This window comes from Canis aureus, chromosome 10 (assembly GCF_053574225.1).
Source record: "Canis aureus isolate CA01 chromosome 10, VMU_Caureus_v.1.0, whole genome shotgun sequence".
Lineage (NCBI taxonomy): Eukaryota > Metazoa > Chordata > Mammalia > Carnivora > Canidae > Canis > Canis aureus.
The window spans coordinates 34,478,316-34,491,249 of NC_135620.1; the positions used below are offsets into that span (position 1 = coordinate 34,478,316).

The window sequence follows — 12,934 nt, forward strand, 5'->3', positions numbered from 1 at the left end:
AATAAGTGCATCTAAACAAGTTTATTAATAAAACAAGCTAGGATTACTCATACTAAATGTTTAAGATGATGCAAACATAAATTTGTATTCAATCAAATTGAATCATTCATCTGACAAATTTTAATTCAATAGTAATTAAGTTTTGTAGTATGTAACCTTGAAGATAGTTCCAAAATCTTTGAGTAACTTAAAATCTTAGACTTATGCTACATTAAGTTAATTAATGAGTGGTTGTTAGATTGTTTCCAGAAAGATAAAATACTGAAGCATACTTTTTCCCTTATTTTTATGTTACAAAAAGTCTGTGTATTGCTGTTAAAATTGTGTGAGTAGGATCTCTGCCAGTCTGCTACAAAATTCTGATATAAAAAAGTTCATAATTATAAACTTTTATCTGGGAAATAGAAGTAACTGTGGTTAAAAGTAATAATCATAGGGACCCCTGGGTAGCTCAGAGGTTGAACCTCTGCTTTTGGCTCAGGGCATGATCCTGAGTCCTGGGATCCAGTCCCGCATCAGACATCCTGCATGGAGCCTGCTTCTCCCTCTGCCTGTGCTTCTGCCTCTCTCTCTCTCTCTCTCTCTCTCTCTCTCTCGCTCTGTGTGTGTGTGTGTGTGTGTGTGTGTGTGTCTCATGAATAAATGAATAAAATCTTCTTTAAAAACCTCATAATCATAAATGACAAAGATATTCTGGTAGAAGCAATGGTGGTAGAGAGGAACAATTTTGTATGTCAGGTATACAAGATGTGTTTTTGTCAAGGAAAAAGAGAACAGTTTTGTTCTAAAGTAAAATGACTATTTTTTCAGGATGAGAAAACAGTAAATGTATGACAAGACCTAAAAGATATATAAACTTTTAGAAGTTTCCTGGTAAGTAAATTTCATTTGTCCTGGTCAAAGCTGGCTGAAGTTTGTTGTATTTATTAAGATTGTCTGAAAAGAGCTTTAGTTTAAAAATTATACTGATGCAAAATTAAGGTTTTGTTTTCTCTTTATAAAAATGATCAAATTTTTTTAGATTATTGGTCTTCTCTTAACGAGAGGTTGAAAAAGTTTTTTCTTTACCTTTTGAAAAATCTGCCTAAAAGGGAAACATATTGTATCATATCAGAATAATGAACTGTGCTTTAATGTAGACTTTATCAATTCCTTGATTATTTAAGAGAGCAAAGTCTTCTCATTTTTGAAAAATATGCTTCTTCATAATCATGTTACTTTCTTATTTTTTAAATATTTTATCATCATATTAGTTGAATAGGTAGCTGAGTATTGTTACTCACTAAGCCATGATCCTTTTAAGTAAGTGCTCAAACTTCCTAATAACTTTTGACACTTCCCTGTCCCAATGGGTTGTATTTTGCACCTAAAACTGTCTGTGAGATCTCTCAAGGCCTTCAATCTCTTACCTTGTAAAAAAAAATAATAATTGCTAAAAAATAATTGTATTTCCTATGTTGTGAGTTGCATAGGAAGTATTGTCAAATCAGAGGAAATGCTTAGCCCTCCCTATGTTTAATCTATATGGGTAAAATATCATGCATGTAAAAATTCCAGAAATTATATGTTGTATCCATGGTGTTTCTACTTACGAAAGTCTTGATGTTGCTTTGCCTGATTTTTTTTTTTAAGATTTTATTTATTTATGAGAAATACAGAGAAGGGGAGTGAGAGAGAGGCAGAGACACAGGCAGAGGGAGAAGCAGGCTCCAAGCAGGGAGCCTGACATGGGACTGGATCCCGGTCTCCAGGATTAGGCCCTGGGCTGAAGGCGGCACTAAACCGTTGAGCCACCTGGGCTTTGCCTGATTTTATACAAAAATATAGTACATTCAGAAATAGTTTCAGTTATCCTTTAAAATATTAACTTGGTTGCAATTTTATTTCTTTAATTTGAATCCAGTATGTTCCAGGCCAATGGTTTTCAATTAGGGATTCACATCACTTACCTATGAAGTTTTATTGACATATAGTTATTTAGGACCCTCTCCAGACACTGAATCTCTTTACTTAATACTCTTGATATATTCTAACTATAAATGTTTGCAATATTCCTGACATATTATTACTCATCTAATAGATGTTATATCTGAAGATTGTTTTCTCTGTAAAGATTATGTTAATCCATTTCAATAAGATAGATGTAAACACTGTTCTTTGAAAATAGGCCTCATCATGATGTTTATAGTTATTTTGTATAAACTTCTTTGCATTGACTATTCTGTTTTGCATGCTATAGTAAAGACCAAACTTCCTTGCCAGCTGAATTATATGTGTAATGAACTTGCATCAGATCTTTCACTTTTGAAAATTAGTAGTAATAAGTTGAACACAGTAATTTTAAATTTTTTGTCATTTACAAATAGATTTTTGTTTACTCTCATGCTTCCCTGAAAGTGCTTGCTACTCTGCCAAAGAGACTCATGGCAAAGGGCTACACCAGGTACTCTTGGCCTCTCTCCCTTATTGGCATAGCCTTAAAGTCATTCTTGCCTGTTTAAATGCGGTGTGATTTTTGCTTTGACAAGACCTAAGATTAATTATGGAGGCAAAGTTTATAAAGCCCTGTTGAGAAAATTGTCATGTATTCCTATGTACCGGAGTTCTAGCTTCATAGATGAGCAAGGAAGGTTTTTCTTGACAGGCTCAGGAAATTTAGGATTTTGGGGGGCCTTGAAAACAGAGAAATTCACCCAGAGAAATTCACTGTAGGTGACATATAGATAGTTCTAGGATTAGCTGCCTAGCCTCAAGAGATTTTAAAAGTCCAATCTGAGATTTCTGATGAAAATTTATAGCAAAGCAAACATAAAAAGGCCTATGTGGTAAATCACCATGCTTGCTTCACCTATATAAGTAATTAGACCAAAACTAATTAAATTAGTTTTATTTTATGATCAAGATAAATATTTCTTTGAGATAATCTTTGATGAAAAGGAGGGGAATCTATAGAGAGAAACATTTTTTCTTTTTTTTTTTTTTCTTTTCTCACTGTCTTTGATCAGGTCTTTATTTAAAATTAGCTGTCCAGAATGATTGAGTTTTATGGAATAAACAAATACAAGTTTTTAGGCAGCGGGCTTCTTCTCTTCCGTGGTAGGTTTCTTTTCTGCAGGTTTCTTGTCAGCTGCTGGTTTCTTGGTAGCTGCAGCCTTTTTTCCTACCACAGGGTTTCTTCAGCTTTTTCACACCAACAGCTTTCTTTCCTTTCTTCCCTACCATGGGCTTCTTGCCTGGAACCCCCTTCTCCTCTGATTTGGCTTCTAAGGCTGCTGCCGCCTTATCCATCCGGAGTTTGTGATTCTTGGCCTGGCGAAGAATGGTGTTCCGGCGCATGGTCTTTGCATACGGGTTTAGCTTCAACATGATTCCAAGGTTCTTCAGTGGATTCTTCTTCAGGACTCTACGATGAATCTTCTTGTGTGGTGCTCGGAGGGCTCTTTGGATCTCTGGGCTTTTCAAGATTCTGCTGAGGTCTGTATTGAGCATCTTATGCATGGGAAGGTTGTAGTTACTCTTGAGGGAGGCAGCCTTACGCCAAGTGCCATACAGATCGTCTAACTTGCAGAAAGCACTTTCAGTCCAAATGCGGAAACGTCCCACATGCCCACCAGGAGCAAGTTTCAGAATGTTCAGTTTGCTTACATTAAGTAAAGTAATTCCAGGGATGTTTCTGAAGGCCTTGATGATACCGTTGTCTTCATTGTAGATGATGCAGGGTCCCCTGCACTGGATGCGACGAGGGTTTCTCATTTTGCCCTTGCCAGCTCTCATTCGCTGAGAGGCACAGACCTTTTTGATATCATTCCAGGCTTTAAGTTTCTTAAGAAGCAAAACCGCCTCCTCGGTCTTCTTGTAGCCTTCAACTTTATCTTCAACCACCAAAGGAAGTTCAGGAACTTCCCCAATACGATGACCTTTAGACATGACCAGTGCTGGTAAGGTTGAGGCAGCCAGGGCAGAGCAGATGGCCTATCGCTTTTGTGTTGTGTTCACTCTGCGGTGCCAACGGCGCCAGGTTTTGGTTGGTGCAAACATGCGGCCTCCACGACACATATTTCCAAAAGCACACCCTGGCCAGAACGGTGAGGCCCATCGCCTCGAACTCTGGGAATTCCAGCCACGGCTCTGCCAGTACCCCAAGACTCAGCACTGGTTTGATGACCTGATAATTCACTGACAGCATATGGCTGTCTGTTGTTTTTGTGCAAGTTGGTGTGAACAAAGTTCACGATATCGGGTCGAAAGGGAGCCTTAAACACAGCAGGCAAGGTAACATTTTTGCCCGATGATTCCCCCTTTTCGGAGTACACAGATATCAACGGACGAGCTCACGCCATCGCAGGGAGGGGAGAGGGCCACTGAGAAATATTTTTTCAATAAAAAATCTGTAACATATCCTTTTAGACTATCAGATAGATTCTGATCCTGTTTGTTATCTTTGTGCTATTTCACACTTCTCTATAAATTTCAGGTAACTGATGGATATGCAAATCAGAGAAGTGGGGACTTTCTCTCCCACTGTGGAAAACCCAGTTGTTTTTATGTACCGGTTAATAAATTTAATCTATATATTTATTATGAGAACACATTATGTTCTATTTTCAGCAAATTTCAATCAAACAAATCATACAATATTATCAATTATAGACACCGCATTATACATTCAATCCTCAGAACTTATTCATTTTATAACTGAAAAGTTGTACTCTTTTACTAGCCTCTGCCTACTTCCCCAACCCCACAGTCCCTGGAAACCACTATTCTACTTTCTCTATAAGGTCAACTTTTTTTTTGTTTTGTTTTCATTTTAGGTTACACATGTAAGAGATACTGCATTTATCTTTCTCTGTCTTGTTCATTTTACTTAGTATAATGCCCTCCAGATTTATCCACATGGCAGATGATAGGATTTCCTTCTTTTTAAAGATGTGAACAAAAGTTGTTTCCAAAGCTTGGCTATTGGGATCCCTGGGTGGTGCAGTGGTTTGGCGCCTGCCTTTGGCCCAGGGCGCAATCCTGGAGACCCGGGATCGAATCCCACGTCGCGCTCCTGGTGCTTGGAACCTGCTTCTCCCTCTGCCTGTGTCTCTGCCTCTGTCTGTGTGTGTGTGTGTGTGTGTGTGTGTGTGACTATCATAAATAAAAAAATAAAAAATAAAAAATATTCAAAGCTTGGCTATTGTCAATAATCCTGCAAAGAACATGGTATTGCAAATATCAGTTCAAAATCCTGATTTCAACTTCTTTGGATACAGACCCAAAACTGGAATTGCTAGATCATATGGCAGTTCTATTTTTAATTTATTGAGAAATGTACATATTGTTTTTCATAGTAATTATAGCAGTTTACATTCCCACAAATGTGTACAGGGTTCCTTTCATTCTATATTCTTATAAACATTTGCTCTCTCTTGTCTTTTTGACAATAGCCATTTTAATAAGTGTTAGGTAATATCTCATTGTGGTTTTGATTTGCATTTCCCTAATAAGAACAGATATTGAACACCTTTTCATGTACCCATTGGCCATCAGTATGTTTTCTTTGTTTGGAAAGCTGTCTATTCAGATCCCTTATTCATTTTTTATTGTTTTTTTTTTTTTTTCTATTGAGTTATACGATTCTTCGTATAATTTGGGCATTAACTCCTTGTTGGCTATGTGGTTTGCCAGTATTTTCTCACATTCCATCAAAATGATAGTTTCGATGGTTGATGGTTTTCTTTGCTGTGTAGAAGTTTTTTAGTTTTAGTCCACTTGTTTATTTTTGCTTTTTTTGACATTGTATTTTGTGTCAAATCAAAGATCAATATCAACATAAAGGAGTTTATCTCCTATGTTTGTTTTCAGTAGTTTTATGGTTTCAGGTCCTATATTTAGGTTTTAAATCATTTTTAGTTATTTTTTTGTGTATGGTGTAAAATAGGAATCCAATTTTATTCTTTTGCAAGTGGATAGCAGTTTTCCCAACTTCCCAGTTTTACTTGTATAGTCTTGACTCCTCTGTTTAAAACTAATTGATGATATATAGATAGGTTTATTTCTGGGTTCTCTACTCTGTTCTATTGATCTATGTGTCTGTGCCATTACCACACCATTTAGATTACTATAGCTTTATAGAATAGTTTGAAATCAGCAACTGTGTTGCCTCCAATTTTGTTCTTCTCTTTCAAGATTGTTTGGCTATTTGGGGTCTTTTGTGGTCTTACATATATTTTAGTATTTTTTGTTCTATTTCTATGAAAAGTGCCATTGGAATTTTGATAGGGATTCCTTGAGTTTAAAGATTGTTTTGTGTATTATGAACATTTTAACAAAATTAACTATTCCAATCGATGAACATAGTATGTCTTTCCATTTATTTGTATCCTCTTCAATTTATTTTACCAATGACCCATAGTTTGCAGTATAGAGATCTTTCATCTCTTTGGTTAAATTTTATCCAAAGTATTTTATCATTTTGATGCTATTTTAAGAGAGATTGTTTTATTAATTGTTTTATATATTTTATCATTAGTGTGAAGAAACACATCTGATTTCTGATACTTATTTTGTATCCTGCAACTTTACTGAATTTTTTTGCTTACATCAAACTTTTTTTTTTTGCATGTGGCATCTTTATAGTTTTCTATATATAAGATCATGTCATCTGAAAACAGAAACCTTACTTTTCCTTTCTTATTTGAAAGCTTCTAGTACTATGTTGAATGAAAGTGCTGACAGCGGGCATCCTTGATCATTCCTGAACATATGGAAAAACTTTTGGCTTTTTAATGTCAAGTATGATATTAGATGTGGGCTTCTCATACATGGCCTTTATTGTGTTGGAGTCTGTTCATTCTTTATGAAGTTTGTTGAGAGGTTTTTTTGTTGTTGTTTTGTTTTTTTTTTTTACTATAAAGAAGGTTGCATTTTGTCAAATGCTTCTTCTGCATTTATTTAGATGATGGCATGATTTTGATCCTTCATTTTGTTAATGTGGTATAGCACCTTTGTTGATTTGCAGATGTTGAACTATAGTTGCCTCTATGAAATAAGTCCCACTTGATTATGATCCTCTTAATACACTGTTGAATTTGGTTTGATGATGCTTGTTGAGAGATTTGTCATTTTTATAGATCAGGAATATTGCCCTATAATATTCTTTTTGTATGTCCTTGTATGGTTTGGTATCAGAGTAGTGCTGCCCTTGAAAAATGTGTTTAGAATTCATCTCTCCTAAAAAAAAAAAAAAAAAATTCATCTCTCCTAAAAAAAAAAAAAAAAAAAAAAAAAAGAATTCATCTCTCCTCTTTAATTTTTGGAAGAGTTTGAGAAGGATTGGTATTAATTCTTCTTTAAATACTTGGTAGAAAAAATAAATAAATAAATAAATACTTGGTAGGATTCACCGGTGAAGCCATTTGGTCCTGCACTTTTGTTTGTTGGGAGCGTTTTGATAATTAATTCAATGTCTTTATCAGTAATTGTTCTGTCAGATTTATTATCTATAGTGTTTGTACTACAGACCTAGCTAGACACAGAAACATTTCTTGTTAACTAAGATTTCCTTTGATTACAAAAACAATCTTAATCATAAATGCACCTAAACTATATAATGTGTCTACTCCTCTCTTTAAATATGTAAGGTGAAATCACCCTACTAGGCTGATCTTCAAATCTGGATGCTCTTCCTAATGCATGAATTCCTAATGATGAATAAAATCAGTTCTCTACTTGTTTAGCTTGTGTCTTTAATGGAGTTAATTCTACCATCCAAGACAAACGGTTTCAGATTATGAGATTGCTTTTAATCTAACCATATGATATTGTCATCATGTCATTAATCATTCACTATTTAGTATATTACTTGAAGGATTTTTGTAAATGCCTTTTGTCAAGATGAGGTAGCCTCACTTATTGTGAGTTTTCCACAGCTTTTAACCATGAATAGTGTTGAATATTGTTCATTGATTTTTGTTTGCATTCATTGAGATGATCATGTTCATTTGCAAATGTTAAAGCAAGCTTGAAATATGAGAATAATAACCTCATTCATATGAAACAAAATCTTTTTAGATATTTGCATTAATATTTATGAGGAATATTGATCTTTGGATATGTTTGCTTGTAATGCTTTTGTTAGGTTTTGGTATAAGGATAATGCTGATCTCAAAAACAAGTTGGAAGTATTCCCTCCTTTTTAATTTTTTTAAAATTTTAGTCACTTTAGTATCATTTATTTTTTAAATGTTTGATATAATTACCAGTATAGTCATCTTATCCTTGAATTTCCTTTCTGTGGGAAAACATTTAATTACAAACTACTAAAATATTTAACAGGAATAAGTTTATCCATGTTTCTCTTATTTCAAAAGTGATTTGTATCTTCATGGAATTTACCTCCTCTAACTTGTGATTGTCAAAAAATTAATTGGCACAAAGTTGTTGTAATATTACCCTAAAATGCACTTAGCATATGCAAGATTGTAGATAATATTCCTCTTTGAATTCCCAATTTTGTAATTTTTGTATTTGTGTTCTCTCTTCCTCTCTCTCTCCCTCGCACTCTTTCACTCATTCTATTAAATGCTTATTTTTTCATTAACTTTTAAAATAGTAGTTTCAGGGGGTTCCTGGGTAGCTCAGTCATTTGGGAATATGCCTTCTGCTTGGGTCATGATTCCAAAGTCCTGGATCCAGAGCCAGGAGCCCCACACTAGGCTCCCTGCTCAGTGAGGAGTCTGCTTCTCCCTCGCCCTAATGCCTCTTCCCTCTGCTCATGTTCTCTCTCTCTCTCACTTCCTCTCTATCTGCTCTCTATTTCAAATGAATAAATAAAATCTTTAAAAATAAATAAAATAGTAGTTTGGGTTTCATTGATTTTTGCAATTAACTTTAATTTCTTCCTTCTACTTACTTTATTCTTTTTGATAGCTTCTTAAAGTAGAAGCTCACATAATAAAGTTAGCCTCTCTCTTTTAATGTAAACACTGACAATTTCTAAGCACTGGTTTAGCTACATTTGTAAATTATTACCTTGTGTTTTTACTGTCAATTACTTTAAAATATTTTTAATTTTTCATTTTGATTTCTTCAACCTGTTATTTTTCTAAAGTGTGCTGTTTAATTTCTAAAAGCTATTTGCTACTGATTTCTGATTTAATTACACTGTGATCAGAGAAAATGCTGATGTGATTTGTCTCTGAATAAAATACAATGTTTTATGGTCTGTGTTGGTCAAAATCTCAGTAATTTGAAAAATTCGCATTCTGTAGTTTTTGCTAATTGTGCAACTTTTCTTTTAATCCAGTTGTGTCTTTATGTTGGTAGTACACTTCTTATTGGCAGAATATATTTGCATTTTGTTTCTCTAATCAGCCTGATAATAGCTGGTTTTAAATTATATTATACTGGCCATTTTAATGTAATGATATGCTTGATTTTTAGGTCCACTGTCTAGCTATCTGTTTTCTACTTATTTCACTTGTTCTTTATTTCTTCCTTCTTGATTTCTACCTCTTTTTTTGGAAAAAAAAAGTATATTTTTAGATTATATTCCTCTGTATTTTTATCTTTCTAGCTCTAGTCATGGTTTTAGTTTATTTTACAAATGTACTTATTTATTTCATTGCTGCCACTGAGATTACAATATCCATTCTGAATTTATCACATATCTCTTACATTAATATTATGTAATTTTATATATAGGGTAAGAATCATATAGTAATATACAACACATATATCAGAGTCAAAATCTAGTAAACAAATTACTTCAGTTCAGAAAATAATATATTCATGACAAAATGATGGGTAAGTACTAAATCGTAATGAGAAACAAAGAGAGGAAGACATAAAAGGTGAACATCATTAATGTGCTAAAAGAAAAAAAGTTTTTAAAAAGGCATTTTTATCCTCTAATTTAATAGTTATGGGTAGTGTAAAATTCAGAATGAGTAAAATTTTCTTGCTTCTGTACATGCCTAGTAATTCTTACTGTATGACTGATGTTATGGATGCTATTGTTAAAATTATATTCCTATCTGCTTTCAACAGTTTTAAGTTTGTCCTGCTTGAAAAATAATTTACTGGTGATTGCCAATACTTGTTTTTAAGGTTTCTTAGAAATCTTAGTTTAGTTCTATCTATAAGAAAGATTACAGTACCTCTACTTTTGAGATCTTGCCTTTCTAGGGCTTAACTAAATACACATGTTGTTCAGTAGGATTTCCTCACTCTGTATGGTCAGAAATCTAAAGTGTTACTTGTATCTGATCCCAGAACCTCTATCCTGAACATGTTTAGTCAATCATTGTGCAGAAATTCCAAGGAGACTTATTTGTATACTCATGGAGTTTCCTTTCTGTGTGTTTCTCATTTCTGCTAAGTTGCACATTTCTGCTAAGTTTCTATTTCAGTTATCCTAAACTCTGATCAGTTTTCTCTGCTCAAATAATACATATGCTCTTTGTCTGGGCTCCACTTCTCTGTGTTTTTTTAAATGCCTTAAAGAGAAAGTTGGAATGAATGAAGAGCTCACTTTGTGTGTTTCCTTTCTTTCAAGAACCAGGGATCCATGCTATGTATTGTAAAATAGTTGATTCATATATATATTTTGCAGTTAACAATTGTTTACAAAAAGTGAATAGGTCTGAAATATATTATTCTCTGATGACCAGGAAGACCCCTGATAAAATAGTTTTTCAACTAGGCTGAAATAGTTTAGGACAAAAATGATTATAAATACAGAGTAATCTATTCAATCTTCCTGGAACAATTTATTCAGTACACCAAAGAAAACGGAAAACCACTTTCCAGAAATTAAAAATTCAAAATATTCTCTGATGAGATGAAGAAAATCCAAAATAATTGCCAAGACTTCAAATAAAAACATTCTTGATAGAAATTTAAAAATTCTAAGATGTGAATTATGTATCAAACTTAGAAAGAAACTATTTCAAATATAATATTTTTTTCAAATGTAATGATTTAAAAGTAAAATTACATATCAGCTGTTTGTGAGGTGACAAAAACTCAAGATGGGCATCTGGGTAACTCAGTAGGTTAAATGTCGCCTTTGGTTCAGGTCATGATCCAGGAGTCCCTGCTCCTTGGGGAACCTGCTTCTCCCTGTCCCTCTGCCTGCCACTCCCCCTACTTGTACTCTCTCTGTTAAATAAATAAATAAATAAATAAATAAATAAATAAATAAATCTTTTTAAAATCCATGCAAACCAATGTCAGTGAGAAGTTAGCTATTTAACAAAATTCAAATTTTAAAAATCCTTTTTATGATTTTTTCCCCCATGCTCCTCTCCAAATTTTCATTAGATATATTTCTCCTTTGGGAAGCAGAATTATAATGACATAGAGTTACACATACATCTCTATAAGCCAAAACTCATCATTTTATTTCTGGAGTACATGTTTATAACCATAATTTTGGCTTTAAAAATTAACCTATGAATATATTCTGGAAGATTTTATTTTATTTACCAGAGTACAAGTTCTATGAATTTTGCAATAGTACAATGGGTAGACATGGGGAATAAGAAGTGGTGAAATAATGTTTGGAGATGGATATGTTGACATATTTATTGGGAAAGTGTCTAAAATAACAGATCATGACACAGGTGATAACTATATATTATGTATAATTATACATATATATATAAAGAGCTATATATATATATATATAGGTACATGTATATCTACACATATATAACTACAGAAAGTATCAGTGATAAAATTTTTTAAGTTTCATAGGAGTAAATAAACTTTGCTTATGATCAAGAAATAAGAAACTAAATATGTAAAAATAATTATATAATTATGTTACTTACAGTTATAATTACATATAATTATATTATTTAGTTATGGAGATAACCAGTAACATTAAAGGCAGATATTCAAATCCTTATTTCCACCACTACCCCAGAATCTACTCTCCAGAAATGACATCTTATCTAAAGAAAATCCCCAACTTCGTGAATACCACAATGAATAAAAATAAATCCATGCAGAGCAATATCCTGACAAAATTTCAAGTTTCAAGAAAAAAGTTATTAAAGCCTATAAAGTAAGAGAAAAAAGACAAAGAAAAGATAAATGCATCCTTAAATTACAAGTCAAGTTTATATCAGGCTTCTAAGCGCTAATCTTAAAGACTAAAAAGACAATGGAGCAGTGCTTTAATATAATCAATAACAATAATTTTACAGTATTTTGAAGTCTTAAATTCTCTATTTTAGTGATATTTATTAGGAAATATGTTTTTTTAACTGCAAGTTTACTAAAGAAGAAAAGCTAGTTTTATGTTGAAGAATATTTTTTTTATTAACCAAAAACAATTATTGAATAATCCCATTGGCAAGGGAAAAAAATATGGAGAGCTAGAAAAGGACTGAAATGTTTATAGTTCAACCAAGAAAATGAGTAAGGCTGTGAAACAAGAATTTAGGAACAATACAACAGCCTTGTGCTGGAACAAGCATGCCAAGAGAGAACTGTTCAAAAATTATTGCATATATAATCATAAGAGACAGCATCCAGAAAATAAGAATTATAATTTATTCAGATGTAGTTCTGTGGCTCAGAGGTATTCACTAGCATTTTTCTAAATTCCAGGCTCCATAGTGAGCAATAGAAAAATAAAAATGATTTCATCAATATGTGCTTTTATAAAAATTCCACTGAAATATATTTGAAATATAAAGTACCATGGAGAAAAGGACACATTTAGCCATATATACTTTTACATTTAAACTGTATTTTCCACGAAGTTATTTTATCCTCAAAGCACCCTAGACATGGATATCATATCCCTCTACCCATGACATCTCCTCTCTGGCAGTTAATTACCTATTTTAGAGAAATAAATAATAAATGGTGAACTATGCAACTTAATATGTTGGCAGATATTCCAGTATAATTTCCAAATGTTTAAGCTCCTTTC

The 12,934-nt window shown here is 33.1% G+C and overlaps 1 long non-coding RNA gene and 1 pseudogene across 1 annotated transcript in view; both read right to left on the reverse strand.

Moving 5' to 3' along the window:
- The window catches only part of LOC144321641 (uncharacterized), a 101,010-nt gene that overhangs the window by 73,197 nt on the left and 14,879 nt on the right, over positions 1 to 12,934 (reverse strand). The window lies entirely within an intron of this gene.
- Positions 3,000 to 4,349, reverse strand: LOC144321640 (large ribosomal subunit protein uL4 pseudogene; annotated as a pseudogene).